Source organism: Choloepus didactylus, chromosome 21 (assembly GCF_015220235.1).
Source record: "Choloepus didactylus isolate mChoDid1 chromosome 21, mChoDid1.pri, whole genome shotgun sequence".
Classification (NCBI taxonomy): Eukaryota; Metazoa; Chordata; class Mammalia; order Pilosa; family Megalonychidae; genus Choloepus; species Choloepus didactylus.
The window spans coordinates 6,639,173-6,655,654 of NC_051327.1; the positions used below are offsets into that span (position 1 = coordinate 6,639,173).

At 38.0% G+C, this 16,482-nt stretch overlaps 1 pseudogene; it reads right to left on the reverse strand.

The window, feature by feature from the left end:
* Positions 1 to 12,289: 12,289 nt before the first annotated feature.
* On the reverse strand, positions 12,290 to 13,036 carry LOC119518061 (annotated as a pseudogene).
* Between the last annotated feature and the right edge of the window lie 3,446 nt (positions 13,037 to 16,482).

Consider the following 16,482-nt stretch of genomic DNA (forward strand, 5'->3'; position numbering starts at 1 on the left):
ACTTCATAAGGAATGGTCAAGAGGCAAAATAATCAGTAGACAAAGGGGAACTATCCCTTTATTCTTTCATTCTATGTAATAAAATGCTTTAAAGTGGGTGCTCTGTTCATGAAAATTAGTTTTGAATATTGGTATCACTCATAAGAGTCATGTGGCTTTGAGCAATTATTTAAACTTTATATGCCTCTGTGTCCTCATCTGTTATTCATGACAATAGGTAAGAATAGACAACCTTCTTAGAGCTGTTATGAGAAGGCAATGAGTGAGTATATGCAAAATATTTATATATTGTCCAGTAACTAATAAGATGCATAAAAGTTCAAGTATTGCTATTAAATATTACTCATTTCTTTATTTCTTTACTTTTCTTTTTCTTTACTCATCATTCATTATATGTGTATATATGTTCATATATGTATATATACACACATATATACATACACACATATATACATATATATTCTGAGTAATGTAGTGTTCTTGAAAGTTCATTATGGTCTGGGAATACAAATGTGTGGACAAAATCCTCCTCTAAGCAATATGAAGTGTCAGTGCACAGGTAGATTTAGCTAATAATCAAACTTTCATATAAAGAAATATTAAATGAAATCTGTATTAAATAATATAACAGAGATATTCAATGTAAGCTATGGAAGTAAAAATTCTTTCTTGTGGAATTATATGTGAACTGAGATATGAAGTTTGAAAAGTTATTAACTTGAGAGTTTAATATACCATTTTACCATATTGACCTGATGAATAGAAAATCATGGAAAGTGTTTATTCTCACCTTTTGGTCTCTAGTAGGAGAAAAAGAGGGTAGTGCAAATTTCATATGATTAAGTTGATATAAATTTGTATAAATGTTATATGGAATTATCAGTCAGAAATTCATAAGTACAATTGAGTGCCTCCATAGTCCTAGTGCTAAACACTTTCTTTCCCATAGAAAAATATTTTTGTTAATTTGAAGGGCAATTAAACTGATAAACCAGGGTACAACCATGACTAAAACTTTGCCTTAATATTTTGAAAACCTGATTTGAATGGAGGAAACCATAAAATGATCCTGGAATGCTGCAAAACATTTTAATTTTGAAAGAGATGGATATTTAGAAATAATACTTTTGAAATAGTTTATTCCTTTATTACAGGAAAATCACCTCAACTGCTCATAATAAAGAGAGAAAACTGTAAGATGCTGTGGTTTCAAATAGCTTCATTTCTTTATAAAAACAAGCAAACAAACAAAACATCCACACTATGCTCAGTGTTTTGTCTCTGAAATTTTTTTCAAGAGATATTTTGAGTATAGATTTAAAATACACTGTTCTACCAAGCATAAGTTTGTTCCAACAAGATATATATGAGTTCTCTTTACATAACTGAATGGAAACAGATGTCCTGAAAATTATTCGACTGGATCTCAAATTCAGACTTAATAATTGACTATTTAATTACCTTGTTTTTATGGGATTGTGACGGTGGACTCACAGGAAAATCATCCTTGCTGGGTAGAGTAGGAACTTAATTGAAGGAAAAGTAAATATCCACTCTTAATATCCCTTCAAATAAACAAATTGTAGAACAAAATAAAGCAGAATAAATAAGGCAGAAGAGTGGAATGTTGAGGTAATGTGAGATCATACCTCAGGGCTTTGCTCATTGGGTGTAAATTTTGAGGAGTGATGACAAACAAAGGTCCTTTTCTTAAAGATAGAGCATGAAGGAGAGCTAGGAAATGAGGAAGAATCTACATCAGGGGAACCCCCAAAGAGAGTCTAGCTAGCTTTTCAGATCTTGGTCCACCTGTACATTGTAGCCAGTAGTAAGTTATTCTTTGAAGTATATTTTGTTTTCCTTGAGTCTTAATTATACACTCAATAAATATTTTGATATCATCTCAATATACTTTTGGGAGTTTCAGAATGGATCTAATAAATTTCTGAAATTGGATAATGGAAGGAAATACTGGGATAAATATTTACTGTTTTGAGCCAAAGACTGCAAAATGCATATCCAGAGGCCAGGATGGATCAGAGAGTGTAAGGGCACATGGAGCAAGTGAAGTAAATTGGTGAGCCTTTCACAAGGATCCAGATTGGGAAATAAACTTCATAATGAGTGCTGAGGATTTACTATAAACCATGGGAGATTATTTCAAACCTTCATCTCCTGAGGACATCTTCTCAATGTTATTAAGTGAAAGTCAAATTGCATAAAGACAAACAATATCAATATAAGTTAATCAATTAATATTTAATATGGATGTATTTGAACATAATCAGGCACAGTGATAGCACAATTTATCTATATATGCAAAATGCTGCATTAAAGGACCAATTAATGCTTTCTTTGGAAATATTCTAAGATATGAAAACATTTTCTTCCCTAGCTTCTGACATTTTCTTCCCTAGTTTCTGACCATAGACATATCGCTTGATACCTAACATTCTTTTAAGTTTTATTTAATGCTAAAATTGTGCTTTATTTCTGAACCTAATTTTCTTAAACAATTTTTCATTACCTCTTTAACATCTTTGTTTCTCAAACTGTAGATGATGAGATTCAGCGTGGGAATCACAAGTGGAAAATACAGATAGTATCATATCATGGTCCAAAGCATTGCTAGAAATTGGCCTCACATACATTAAATGAATGGTCCCAGTTAGGTGAGAGCCAAAATAGAAAAGTTTTTGCCTCCCTTCAGCAAAAACACCTCTTTAAATTGGCCAAAAGAATGAAACCATAGGAAATCAAGATAATTATTAAAGTGGTTATCTCAATAAAGCCCACAAAGCAGAAATGTAGAAACTGGTTGATCTTTGTGTCAGAACAAGAAATAGTCAAGAGTGAAGGAATGTCACAAAGACTTGTCTAATTTCATTGGATGCACAGAAGGATAGGCTAAAAGTGGCCATTTTAAAGAAGCATTCAAAATGCCACCAACATTTAAAGCAATCAAGACTGGTAGATAGTCTTGGGGTGACATGTGAACTGCATGCAGCAGGGGGTTATAGATTGCTCCATAGTGACCACACTCCATTGCAGCCTAGAAAAAAAACACTCTGTAATCAAAAAAGATAACAAAAAGAAATATCTGTGTTACACGTGCAAGATATAAAAGGGTTTTATTCTCTACCAGGAGATTGACTAACATTTTAGGGGTGACAAAAGAAAAATGGTAGGCACCCAAGAATGACAATACACTCAGAGAATAGACTATGGGACTGCGGAGCTGGCCATCTCCACTGAAAAACAAAACCAATCCCACATTTCCTCCCAGAGTAAAGAGATAAATTGCTGGAAATAATAAAAATAGGACTTGCCGCACAAAATTATCCATGAAGCTTAGCAACATAAACATGGTGACTTCAGTCACATTCTTCAATGAAACCCTGTATATATCCAAATAGATAGCAACCCTGACATTTCAGTGTATATTTATAGGACCTCGAGGCAATATCCCATGACTAGTACATTATCTTAAAATTTAAAAACACAAATGAATATTGGGATTTTTAAGTACAAAATGTTAGTCCTGTATTTGCTATCATGTACATAAAATGCCTTTCCTTAATGGTTGCAAATATAAATGTTAGCAACTATATTCACATCACAAGATTGTATTCAATTTAAAGTAGAAGAAGGTGTGAAAATTGCGTAATTGTTCAATGTTTCCAGATGACTACAAATTGGCATAAATTAGATTCACAATTAAACTTGTCTATCAGAACAGCCCTTATTACCAAATAAGTTTGTGATCTTTCCTGGCAGTGATACTTTTCCATTAGTCCTTCAGGAATAGTGAGCAACAGTGCAGCAGAAAGTATTCTGGAAGGAGATGTACATTGTTTACAACCCAAAACAGTGAAATGTATTTTACCATCAGTTTTCTTCTTTGGAATACATATCAGTAACTTGCCTGATAGGGTAGACTTCAAGCTGGCAACTACAATGATGCTTTAAATGAATTTCCAAGGAGACTAAACAACTGAACACCATAATATGGCCATCCAATCAGTCTCATCCAATTAGATTCCAATGAGTCTTAGCCAGATAACCCTGTAAGGTTCTTCCTTTAGCAATCAGTCCTCAAACCTCCAGTGTGCCCTGTGAACCATCTCCTGACCTCCGTTCTGCCCTGAGGAATCTGCTATCCAACCTCCACTTGAAGAGATTAACCCTGTTGTGCCTAAACTTGTAACCACCTCCCCCTAGGAAATAGCCCGCAATCACAAGATGAAACTGAAATGGAATGCCCTGAGGTTGTTGGCTTGCAGGACACCTCTAATTGATTGCAACTACAACTCTTTGCCTCTACAGAGAACAAAGAAGATAGCCCACTGCAATGTGGGGAGTCTCTCCATCCAAGTAGTTGGGGGTCTTAAAAGGCAAAACTGAGGACCTCAGAAATCAAACAGAAGAATCTCTGCTATTACATCAGTCCACCAGCTTCCTCTCAGAAATTTAACTTCACTTTCATGGGAGTTTCCAACTCATAGCCTACACTATGTAATTCAGATTTGGCAATCCCCACAGTCATGTTGCAAACCAATTTCTATAACAAAACTCTTAATGGATATTATGCCAGTTCTGTGAAAAACCCTCTTAGTTTGCCAGATTTCCATTACAAATTCCATACAATGGTTTGGCTTAAATAACAGTAATTTATTGGTTCATGGTTTTAAAGGCTAGAGGTCCAAATTCAACATATCAGCATGGCTTGCTTTCTCCCCAAAGCCTGTAGCTTCCAGGTGAATCTGGAATGCAGGACCATGGTTGCAAGCCATTAGGGTGTCTGAATATTTCAACATCAGTACAATCTCCTTCGAGAGGAACTGTAGGGTTTTTTGTCCTTTGTGACCAGCCTTACTGTATAGTCATACAGAGATTTTGTCCACCGGAAGTTCTTCCAGGGCTCCAAAATGAGCTGACTGATCCACCTGCTTATTTCCCAGTAGAGTTTGAGCAGCATGTGCAGTTACATGAAAAACAGCACTTCCATTCCTTTTAAACAGGCTGCAATTTCTTTCTACATTTCCTGTCCCCTTAAGGGTTTATGTAAAACTGTCCAATTTTGAGCAGCCACATAGTCAAGGCCTTATATACAGTCCAGCTGTTGGTTGGTACAGAGGGTTATTGGGTTTGCTTCAGGCTAAGGTAGCAGTAAGGCAAATATAAGCCTTAGGAATTTTAGTTCAGGGACAGCCATGTGAACTGTGCTAGAGGCACAAATGGGGCCTCTAGCAAAGGTAAGGAAGCAAACAGATCCTCTTAGTATACAGCACTAACCAAGGGGCTCTTAGCATCATCCATTCACTGCTTTGTCCCATACCATCTTCCATCCAGATGGTGCCAGTTATGGGCTGCACTACAGTAGCCACCAAGTACATGGATTGTGCTTAGCTGACCTGTAACCAGGCAATCTGGAATGAGTCTTATTCCTCCATTTATATTCTCAGGCAAGGTTAAGCATCTGGCTACTGTGTTATCAGTGGAATGTGAGTTAAGGATGGTGTACTCCATGGGTTCAATATGGTGTCTAGGTCAGTGCCCAGGAGGCTATTGGCCATAATCTCTCACTGTGGTTGATATGGATGCCATCTTTGTATAGTTTAGCTCTGTGCCCTCCTTGAGGCCAGCTTGTTAAATGTGTCTCTGATTCAGCCAGCATTGTGAATAGAGGGGCAGACCACTCTGGGAGAGCTTTTATAAGTCTCTGTTTGTAGAGAGGTATCATATGTGGCACACAGTTGCTGTTACAGGGTGTTATATCTATTTTCTGCCCCTTTCCACACTTGAGATCAGTATCCTAAGAGGATCTGTTTACTTCCTTACCTTTGCTAGAGGCCCCATTTGTGCCCATCTGGGTAGTGACCTGTGTCTAGTTCACATGGCTGTCCATGAGCAAAAGTCCTAAGGCTTATATTTGCCTTACTGCTACCTCAGCCTGTTGAAAGGCTTCCTCCTCTGGGATTTCCCAATCCCAGATAGCCCCCTTCTGTATTAACTTATATAGGGGCCTTAATATTTTGGCTTAGTGGTATATAACAGGCCACCCAAATACCAACAATCCTACAAAACCATGCAGTTGCTTTGGTGATTGAGGGTGGGGGAAGCACTGGACCTTATCAATAACTGCCTCAGGGACAATGTGAGTCTTACCAGACCAGATAACATCCAAGTATTTGATGTGAGCCACCAGATCAGGTGCAGCCACTTCTAGTAGCTGGACTGAGTCAGAAGTTAGCAAAACATTATCACTGCAATGGAACATACCAATTCCTTCTGGACATACACATTTAGACAGTTCAGCAGTTACCATTCCATGACAAATTGTGGGGCTGTGGCGGTATCCTTGCAGGAGAACCTGAAAGTTTCATTGACTCCCTTCTTATGTGAAAGCAAATTGATCTTCACTTCCAGAGGCTGTGGGTATGCTAAAGAATGCATTGGCCAGGTCTAGACCAAAGTGATAGGCAGCCAGAGCCTCTCCTGTTTTTTCTGTCTGTTGATCAATATGTGGCATAGCAGCATGTAGAGGTGGCCCAATTTTATTTAATTAACAATAATCTACTGTCATCCTCCATGAACCATATCACTTTATTACAGGCCAGATTGGGCTAGTAAAGGGGCATTTGGCCATCCAGATGTTTATTGATGGAGTTTTAGATATTTTCCCCCTTTTGGATGTTCCCTAGGCATCCAGTATTGCTTTATGACTACTGCATGATGCAGACCTGGTAGTTTAATGATCTCCCACTTAGCCCAACCTCATACAATTGATTTAATTAGCTGCATCCATAGGCGAAATTCATGGGCTGATACTGACAAAGTTAATCTAGATCAGACATCAAGGCCAAAGATGTATTCAGGTATAAAGGCTATGTATAGGCCATAGTCTTTGGGAAGTAATCAGGAAATTTGCATTAGAAGAGAGACCTGCTCCACCTTCACTTCCACACTCCTATATCAATCAATAGATGGCAGGTACCCCAGGAAGGAATTTACATTACCATAAATCAGGGAATATTCTGCTCCAGTATCCCCTAGAGCTAAACACTGTTTATTGTAGGGAGACCAATGGATAGTGGCTCAACAGGAGGCCTCAATTCTCCTGAAGCACACCTGCACCCTGGTTGATTTTGAAGGTGTAGCCCTCTTGTTCAAATTTTCTTTTACTTTTTTATAAAATATTATATTATTCATATGCTTGCTATATTGCTATTTTATGCTCTGATATGTTTAATTTTCAGAATATTATTTTGTTTCATTTGTTCTTTTGTACTTTAAATACCATGAAATGGAATTTAATTGTAATTTTTAAATTCTCCCATTTAAAATATGATGTGTATTGTGACATTCAGAAGGAGGTACAGATATAGGTTAGGAATGATTCAAAATTGCTTTTCCAGTTTCATGCACAATGAATCACTATTGATGATTTATGATGTCTCTAAAATATTTTTCTTGGGTAGAGCTACATTAACACTAGAAGTTATCCCTATTCAAACTAAGATAATCCACTTCAAAGAAACAGTAAGAAAGTAGTGTCTATAAATAAATGGTTATCAAAAGTTTAGAGGGCAAGAAACCCTCAACTATCCAGTGGTTCATATTGTGATACAGTGAGAAAAGGAGAAAAGTATTCAATTATCCTTTTAACCTTATTTTGCTAGGTATGTAATCTAAAAGCCATTACAATTTAATATATGTTTCTTAAACTCTTAAAGGAAGTCTCTGTGGTTAATAGTCTCTTTCTCTTATCTTCATGGTATAAAAAATTCATATACTTCAAGAATCATGTTTTGTTTTCATTAAGTATATGGGGAAGGAGTGGTTGAAGAATAAAGCTGTGGAATAGTAGGATGCAATACACATTTGTGAAGAGTTCGTGCATATGAAAGGAAAACCTTGAATTGAATCTTAGCTGTGGTAATAGCCTTATTAATCATCTTGGTTTGCTTAAATTCCCATTTTACCCAGGAAATTACAAAGAAGAAACAGAGAAGAGGGCAACTGAGGCAGGCTGACATGCCAAAGATCCCTTGCAATGCTGATAGAGACCTCTGCCCTTGCTATAATAAAACAAGTCATGCTGTTGTCAGCATGTCTGCTAGCATTCACCAAATAGCCACAGCCTGGTATAAACAATCCTGCTTGTGCAAATTGTTGATTAACAGACTATAACCTAAAGATACCCTGCTCTAGACAATTCATGTCCCCCTAACCACTTTTGTATTCCTCACCACTTTCCATCTCCCCAAATACCCACTTTGTCCTAAACAGCCATATCAGCTGTCTCCCTGAACCCAGCCCTTTGGAGTAGAAACATTTTTGTTATTATTGTTGTTTTTATTTTTTACTTTTTATTTTTAAATACAATTTTATTGAGATATATTCACATGCCATTTAATCATCCAAAGATACAATCAATGGCTCACAGTATATTCATAGAGTTGTGCATTCATCACTGCAATCAATTTTAGAATATTTTCATTACTCAAAAATAAAGAGAAAAAAGAACACCCAAAATAGCCCATACCCATTATCCTCCCTAGTATATATATTGTGTGTGTGTTCCAATAAAATTTTATTTATGAACACTGAAATGTGAATTTAATATTAATTTTCATGTATCATGAAGTTCTTGTTTTTTAACTATTTAAAAATGTTAACACAATTGAGGGTGTATAAAGCAGGCAGCAGACTGGATTTAGCCCATAGACCAGATTGGGCACATGGGCTGTAATTGGCTGTCTCCTTTCATAAGGCTTTTAGATGTTAAGCAAACTGTTTAGAAATAACTGCTTCAAAATTTAGAGATTTTAGTTTTTTAATGTCTCAATTTAAAACTTAGCCAAAGTCTCTGCTTTTTGGCTAAATGTACTAACCTGCCAGTGAGAAAATAATTCAGAAAAAAAATAATTCCATAGTTAAAAAAGAAAGACACTATAAAACCAATGTTTTACCTTAAAACATGTAATATGGAAACATGTAAAATTAAACCAAGATAGAATTTTTAAATTCTATGCAACATAAAACAAAATGCATAGATTCAGTACGTAATTTTTTAGTTTTTACTTTAAGAAAAAGACAATGAGGGAAAAGTCTATAAATCTTTCAGTCCCTTTTTTTTTTTTAAATTCAGTTTTATTGAGATATATTCACATACCATACAGTCATCCATGGTGTACAATCAGCTGTTCACAGTACCATCTTATACTTTTGCATTCATTACCTTAATCTAATTTTGAACATTTTCTTTACACCAGAATCAGAATCAGAATAAAAAGTAAAAAATAAAAAAAGAACACCCAAATCATCCACCCTCCCATCCCATCCTATTTTTCATTTATGTTCTGTCCCCATTTTTCTACTCATCCATCCATACATTGGCTAAAGGGAGTGTGATCCACAGCATTTTCACAATCACACTGTCACCCCTTGTAAGCTACATTGTTATACAATCATCTTCAGTGGGTTGGTGTTTGGTAGTTTCAGGTATTTACTTCTAGCTATTCCAATATATTCAAACCTAAAATGTGTTAACTATATAGTGCATAAGAATATCCACCAGAGTGACCTCTCATTTCCATTTGAAATCTCTCAGCCACTGAAGCTTTATTTCATTGCATTTTGCATCCCCCTTTTGGTCAAGAAGATGTTCTCAATCCCATGATGCTGGGTCCAGATTCATCCCTGGGAGTCATATCCTGTGTTGCCAGGGAGATTTACACCTCTGGGAGTCAGGTCCCATGTAGTGGGGAGGGCAGCAAGATAGCCTGCCAAGGTGGCTTAGTTAGAGAGAGAGGACCACATCTGAGCAACAAAGAGGCACTCAGGGGGAGACTCTTAGCCACAATTATAAGCAGGTTTAGCCTCTCCCTTGTAGCAACAGGCTTCATAGGGGCCAGCCCCAAGAGAGAGGGCTCAGCACATCAAGTCGTCAGTACCCAATGTTTGTGAGAACATCAGCAACAATCCAGGGAAGGAAGTCCAACACCCGCATTCTCCCCCAGCTCTTCAGGGGGTCTCTGAATATATATTTTTATTCTCCACCCAAATTACTTTAGGATATACTATTTCATTCTAATCTATACAGACCTACCATAGCTTACCTTCTATTTAAAGTTCCATGTAATTGCAGTGTTTGAACAAACTGATTGTGGAAGTTATATTGTTTAGAAAATACAGATCCTACACCAAATAAAAATCTCTTCCCTTGGTCTCACATGGAAGCTGAAGTTTGAACACAGTCGGTTTCAACCTTTGCCCTTTGGCCTCATTTGCTCTAGTCTTAGCCAAATCTGCTTTATTCATGTATCTAATTGAAGTCTGGGCTCTATTTCAGCTTTTTTTTTTTTTTTAACATTTGCTGTATGCATTAATACCTATATTCCTATCTGCTGAGCTCTAGTTCTGAGTTTCAGGTGTAACATAGATACCCAATGTTCCAGAGACCAATCAGGTTATATGTTAAGGGATCAACATCTCAGAGTTTGTAGATAGCCATTCCAATTTAGGAATAGATTTGACTGCTGTGAGAGCTTACACTCTAGGGGCCATTCTGATAATCATTTCCATGTTAGGCTGTGTTCTAAGATTCAATTCTGAGTTTACACATTGTAGTTAGTCCATATTGATGAGGCATTATAGTGTCTGCCTTGGTTTCTGGCATACTTCACTCAACATGCTGTCTACAGGATCCATTCACCTTGTTGCGCGTCTCACAGCTTCATTCCTTCTCCTAGTTGCTCAATATTCCATTGATGCATACACCACGGTTCACCATTCTGTTCCTCAGTCAGTGTATCCTTAGACCACCTCCACTCATTGCAAATCATGAATACTGCCTCCATAAACACCACTGTGCCAGTGTCCATTCATGTCTCTCCTCTCAGATCTTCCAAATACGCACCTCATAATGAGGTTGTAGGACCTTATTGACCCACATACTTAGCTTCTTGTGGAGCCACCACAGTGACCTCCAGAAAGGTTACACAATTCTGCCTCCTTATCAACAGTAAATAGATACATCCCTCTCTCCATGTTTTCTCCAGCACTTTTATCTCTATTTTTTCCTACAATCTTATAGAGATATATTCGCATAACATACAGCCATCCACAGTTTATAATCAGTTGTTCATGGCATCATCACATAGTTGTACATTTTTCACCACAGTCTGCACTTGAATATATTGATTATTATGAAAAAATGTGTTTTTTTTTTGGTGAATAATAAAAAAAGATAATAAAAAGAAAAATAAAAATGTCATACAATACAATATAATAGTAAGGACAAAAAACAATACCACTACCAAGAATTCCATATCCTTCCCTTTTATCCCCCTCTCATACACATTTAACTTTGGTATATTGCCTTTGTTACATTTAATGGAAGCATATTGGAATGTTACTGTTGACCACAGACTCCAGTTTGCTTTGATTATGTTTTTTCCCAAATGCCATCTCTTTTTCTGCATTCTACATTGTTGGCATTCATTTGTTCTAGCACAGGTGAGAACATTTTTGTATTTGTACATTTAGCAACAGTCATTGGCCACTCCAGTTTTTGCCAAGTTATACAGTCCCAGTCTTCATCATCTATCTTTACCTGGAGTGTCATACATTCCCTTATCCCAACTCTTTCAGCTTTGCTCACAGACATCTTTGTTCCATGTACTTACAATATTGTGCTACCATTACACAGTATTTTGCTATATATTTCTGGATTTTTGCAATCAATTCTGCTGAATATTTCTGTAGTCCTTCAGCATCAAATGCCTCTCAGTCCCTTTTTTGAATTATATGTAGGAAGTGGAATTTTGCCTACATGAGTCCTGGCTGTTTTTTTTTTTTTAAATACACAATAGTATCACAGAACACTGGCTTCTACAATTTGGGAGAATTTTGGAAAGCAAACTCCTGCCTCCATAATATAAAGAAACAAGAATAATCTTTACATAGTCTTCATCCAGTATAAAAAAGTTCATAGTCTGATTTACCTTTAGGAAAAGGAAAAAAATGATTCACTGCTACATTTGCATACAATATCTTGATCCTCATAGTTCCTAAACACAAAATAAATTTAGCCTGAACTTACATCTGGTTGGGTTTTCTAAGGTAAGATACTAATACATAATACATTAAATTTCAGAGGCTAAAGAAAAAAGAGTCAAATATAAAATGTTTCCAATTTTATCTGATTTTACAAGTTTCAGGAATTGAGACCTGATTAGTTTCTTGAGAATATCCATTATGGACATAACTCAATCATATACTTTTAAGATGTCTCAGTGCCATCTTTTGTTTGGTACTTCATTTTGCAAAGTATAAGATCATTTTGGCCAACTTCAATCATTTGTTCTTCCCATTATTTCATTTCATTATTATAACGAATTTTATCATCTTTAACAAGCTGAAAATATACTTGCTTTTGGGAACCAGACAGATTTTTCCAGTTTTCATTTGCAGTATTCAGCTTTGCCTATGATGAACCTTCCTTAGTTTCTTGGAAGCATTCTGATATAAATACGTTATAAGCTGATTGCAGTCTTTTCAGTTTTCCAAGAATTGCTAACTCTCTCTTTTTAATTAATGCTTTCCTGTTTAAACATTTTTGCATGATTTCTTTTTCTAAAGACGTGATCTGACTTGGAGTTTGCTGATCTTGAATTCTGCTTTTCTCTTCTTCTGCCCTGAAACATCTTCTCACACACACACACATATATATACATATTTTTTTTTCTCTAAATCAGGAAGTTCCCTTCATAGCTGGGCAATTTTCTTAATTAGTTTTGAATTTTTTGCATCAGGGCTCTGAACTTTAAATATGGGTAGCTGTTCTTTAGAAAAGCAAATGCATGAAGTCAAAGGCTTCTTTGGATAACTACCCAAGGTGAATGAAAACCATCTCAGTGTACACACAAAACTGAGAGAAAAGCACAGTGGATTTCCACAACAAGCAGAGCTCCACAACTGAGCATAACTCCACTCCTGACTTTCCCAGGGAACTCAACAAACCCCACATGCTTGGAGAAGCACCATCACACCTTCAGCAATGCAGTGACCAGAGCTCCAATTTCAGAGTCGCCTGGCTCAAAACCCCAATACTGACAACCCGAGCTTCTGTGCAACACTTGCAAATTTGTTATCATGCTCGCCACTGGCAAGATATATATATATCTCCTCATTTTATTACTCATTTGCCTATACAGGGGATAAAGGGAGTGTAAGTTACATGATAAAAGCAATATACTTACAGAGTCATCATCAATAATCAAGTCTACTGGATTACATTACAGTAGATTCATGTATTACTGTCTAGCTATCCTAATACACTAGAAACTAGAAAGGAATATCTATATAATGTATAAGAATAACCTCCAGAATGACCTTGTGTCTCTATTTTAAATCTCTTACTCACTGAATTTTCTGTTTCATTTCTTTTCCCCCTTTTGGTCAAGAAGGCATATTCAATCCCACAATGCCAGAGTCAGGCTCATCCCTGGGAGACATGTCCCATGTTGCCAAGGAGACTTACACCCCCGGGAGTCATATCCAACATAAGGCAGAGGGTAGTGAGTTAATTTGCAGAGTTGGCTTGGAGAGAGGGGCCACATCTAAGCAAAAAAAGAGATTCTATGGGGGTGACTATAAGGCATAATTATAAGAAGGCTTAGCTTCTCCCTTGCAGGAGTAGGTTTCATAAGGGCAAGTATTGCTGACAGGGCGACGCAAGAATGAGACATGGACACAAAGCTAAGAATTAAGGGAGCAGGGGGCCCACTTGCATCTCGTGCTAAGTGGAGGACAATGCAGCCTTGCTCCAGCTATTTATTTCAGAAGATTAGGTGTATATGCTAAAGGTGCTCAGGTGGGGGAGAGCCCATCAGGTGTATCCAATCTAGGTTTAAGATAATGGTAGTCACAAGACACACCTCTTTACAGGGCGGGCCTGCATGGCATTCTTTGCAGGCCTTTGGCTCAGCGTTCTAAGTCACCACCCTAGATATGCCTCAGGCAACATGGAAGACTCAGTTTCCCACATATCCCCCTTTTTATTTTAGCCACTGGTTAGATCTCTGCCACTGGGGCTCCGATCTGAGCCGGGCGTGGGAAACAAAGTAGCCATGGGGGCAGGAGACCTCCCTTAAAAAGGGGTGAGGGTTCAGAACCTCACAAAGCTGGGGGGGGTGAGGTTCTGTGCCCCACCTCTGTTGGCCCCCAAGTTTTCTCCTGATGGCCCCTCTGCGACTGTGCCTGTCTTAGGTTGTTCCTTCCCTGAGGAATCTTACCCGTCTCTGGCTAACCAGCCATCCTCTGGGGCCATACAGGGTGATGTAAGGGAGGGGCAATGCCCCCCAAAAGGGTTAGTTTTGTCTCCTTGACAGCCTATGCCCCGTGGCCTCCATGCCCAACAATGGTTTGGACCCAGGCAGCCAAAATAAGGAGGAGGGAAAACTGAACGAACTGTTGCCTTGTTGCAGCAATGGGGGGTTAGGAATATAAGCCCAATAGGTATAATTTTCAGAATGAGCACATGCCGGAGATATAATTTCTTTATCTGCCCCCAAGTTGGATGTTGGGCTCCCCTAGTTTGGGGTGTTGGCCCAATCACTGTTGTCTTCAGTGTCAGACCCTGGAACTACATCACTGGTGGCTCGACGTCCCATAGGAATTTTCTTTTCTTTGCTGGGTTCATGGTACGGCTTCAGTCGTTGGGCCGGTATCCAAAGTGGTGCTCGTCCATCACCTGGGGAAACACAAGCATAACCTCTTCCCCATGTTAATAAAGTACCCATTGTCCACTCATTAGTAATGATTATCCACCTGGCCGACATAGTCAGCTAGAGCAATTTGCCAAGCTAGATGTTGTTGCAAAATAACTGAGAGTTCTTCAGCAGTTATAGGGCGTACAATTAAAAGAAGATCAAAACCATTCAGTTGTTTTGCCTTTTTTCTGGCTTGAGCAACTAAAGTAGCTAAGAGATCTACATAAGGGGAAATGGATTTTACAGAAGAATTGGGCAAGAAGATCCATTCTACAAGCTTATCATTTTGCAAAAGCAAGCCTGTGGGGGATTTGGGAGTGGAAAAGATAAGTAGAGATAAAGGTTGTGTAGGATCAACACGGGATATCTGAGCTTGTTGAACTTTAGCTTCCACTAATTGTAATTCCTTCTCTGCAGCTGAAGTTAAAGATCTAGGGCTGTTTAATTTAGAATCTCCACAAAGGAGAGAAAATAGGTTGGAGAGCTCATAGTTAGCTATACCTACTTTGGGGCGAAGCCAATTAATATCCCCTAGTAGTTTTTGTAAATCATTTAAGGTAATAACAGCATCTCTGCGGAGTTGTACTTTTTGGGGTTGAATTGTAAGTCTATTGATACTAGAACCTAAATACTGTACAGGTAAAGTACATTGCACTTTGTCAGTAGCAATATGCAATCCTACATTCTGTAAAGCTTTTTGAACAGCATAGAACAAAGCTTCTACTTCAGTCTCCTGAGGTGCAGAGCACAAAATATCATCCATATAATGGATTATATAAGCTTTAGGAAAATTTAAATAGACGGGCTGTAAAGCACGGTCGACATAATATTGACATATTGTAGGACTATTTAGCATACCTTGTGGTAAAACCTTCCACTGATATAGTTTAGAAGGGGTTTTATTGTTAAGGGACAAAATAGTAAAAGCAAATTTTTCCTTATCTTGATCAGCTAAAGGGATGGAAAAGAAACAGTTTTTAATATCAATGACCACTAAAGCCCAGTTTTCAGGAATCATGCTAGGATTGGGGAGCCCAGGTTGTAAAGGTCCCATGGGCTGAATGACAGCATTAACACCTCTTAGGTCAGTCAACATTCTCCATTTTCCTGATTTTTTCTTTATTGGGAACACAGGAGAATCCCAAGGACTAAAAGACTCTTCGATATGTTGCAAGGACAATTGTTCTTGTACCAATTCATGTAAAGCCTCTAATTTATCTTTTGTAAGCGGCCACTGCTCTACCCATACTGGTTTTGTTGTAGTCCATACTAATGGGACAGGTTGGGGAGGCGAATGAACAGTGGCCACCACTAAAAAAGGTTTATATCCTAAACCAAATTGGTCACATTTTGGTGAGACTTGGGTGGGTGAAGGGGTACCTTGCAAGCATACGCCAAGCCCACAGCTAGGGGCATACCCCATATCTGCCATCATTTTGTGGCTTTGAATACTGTACACTCCACTAGGAGGAGGGATATGTACAGTAGCACCCCATTGTTCAAGTAGGTCTCTGCCCCAAAGATTAAGAGGCAGAGCAGCCGTGTAAGGTTGTAAGGTGGCCTTCTGTCCCTCAGGGCCAAGGCAAGGCAAAATACGAACACTTTTCATAAGTCCCTGAGGGGAGCCTAGGCCCACAACAGTAATTCATGCCTCTTGCAAAGGCCAATGTCGGGGCCAGTGTTGTTGACTAATAATAGAGAC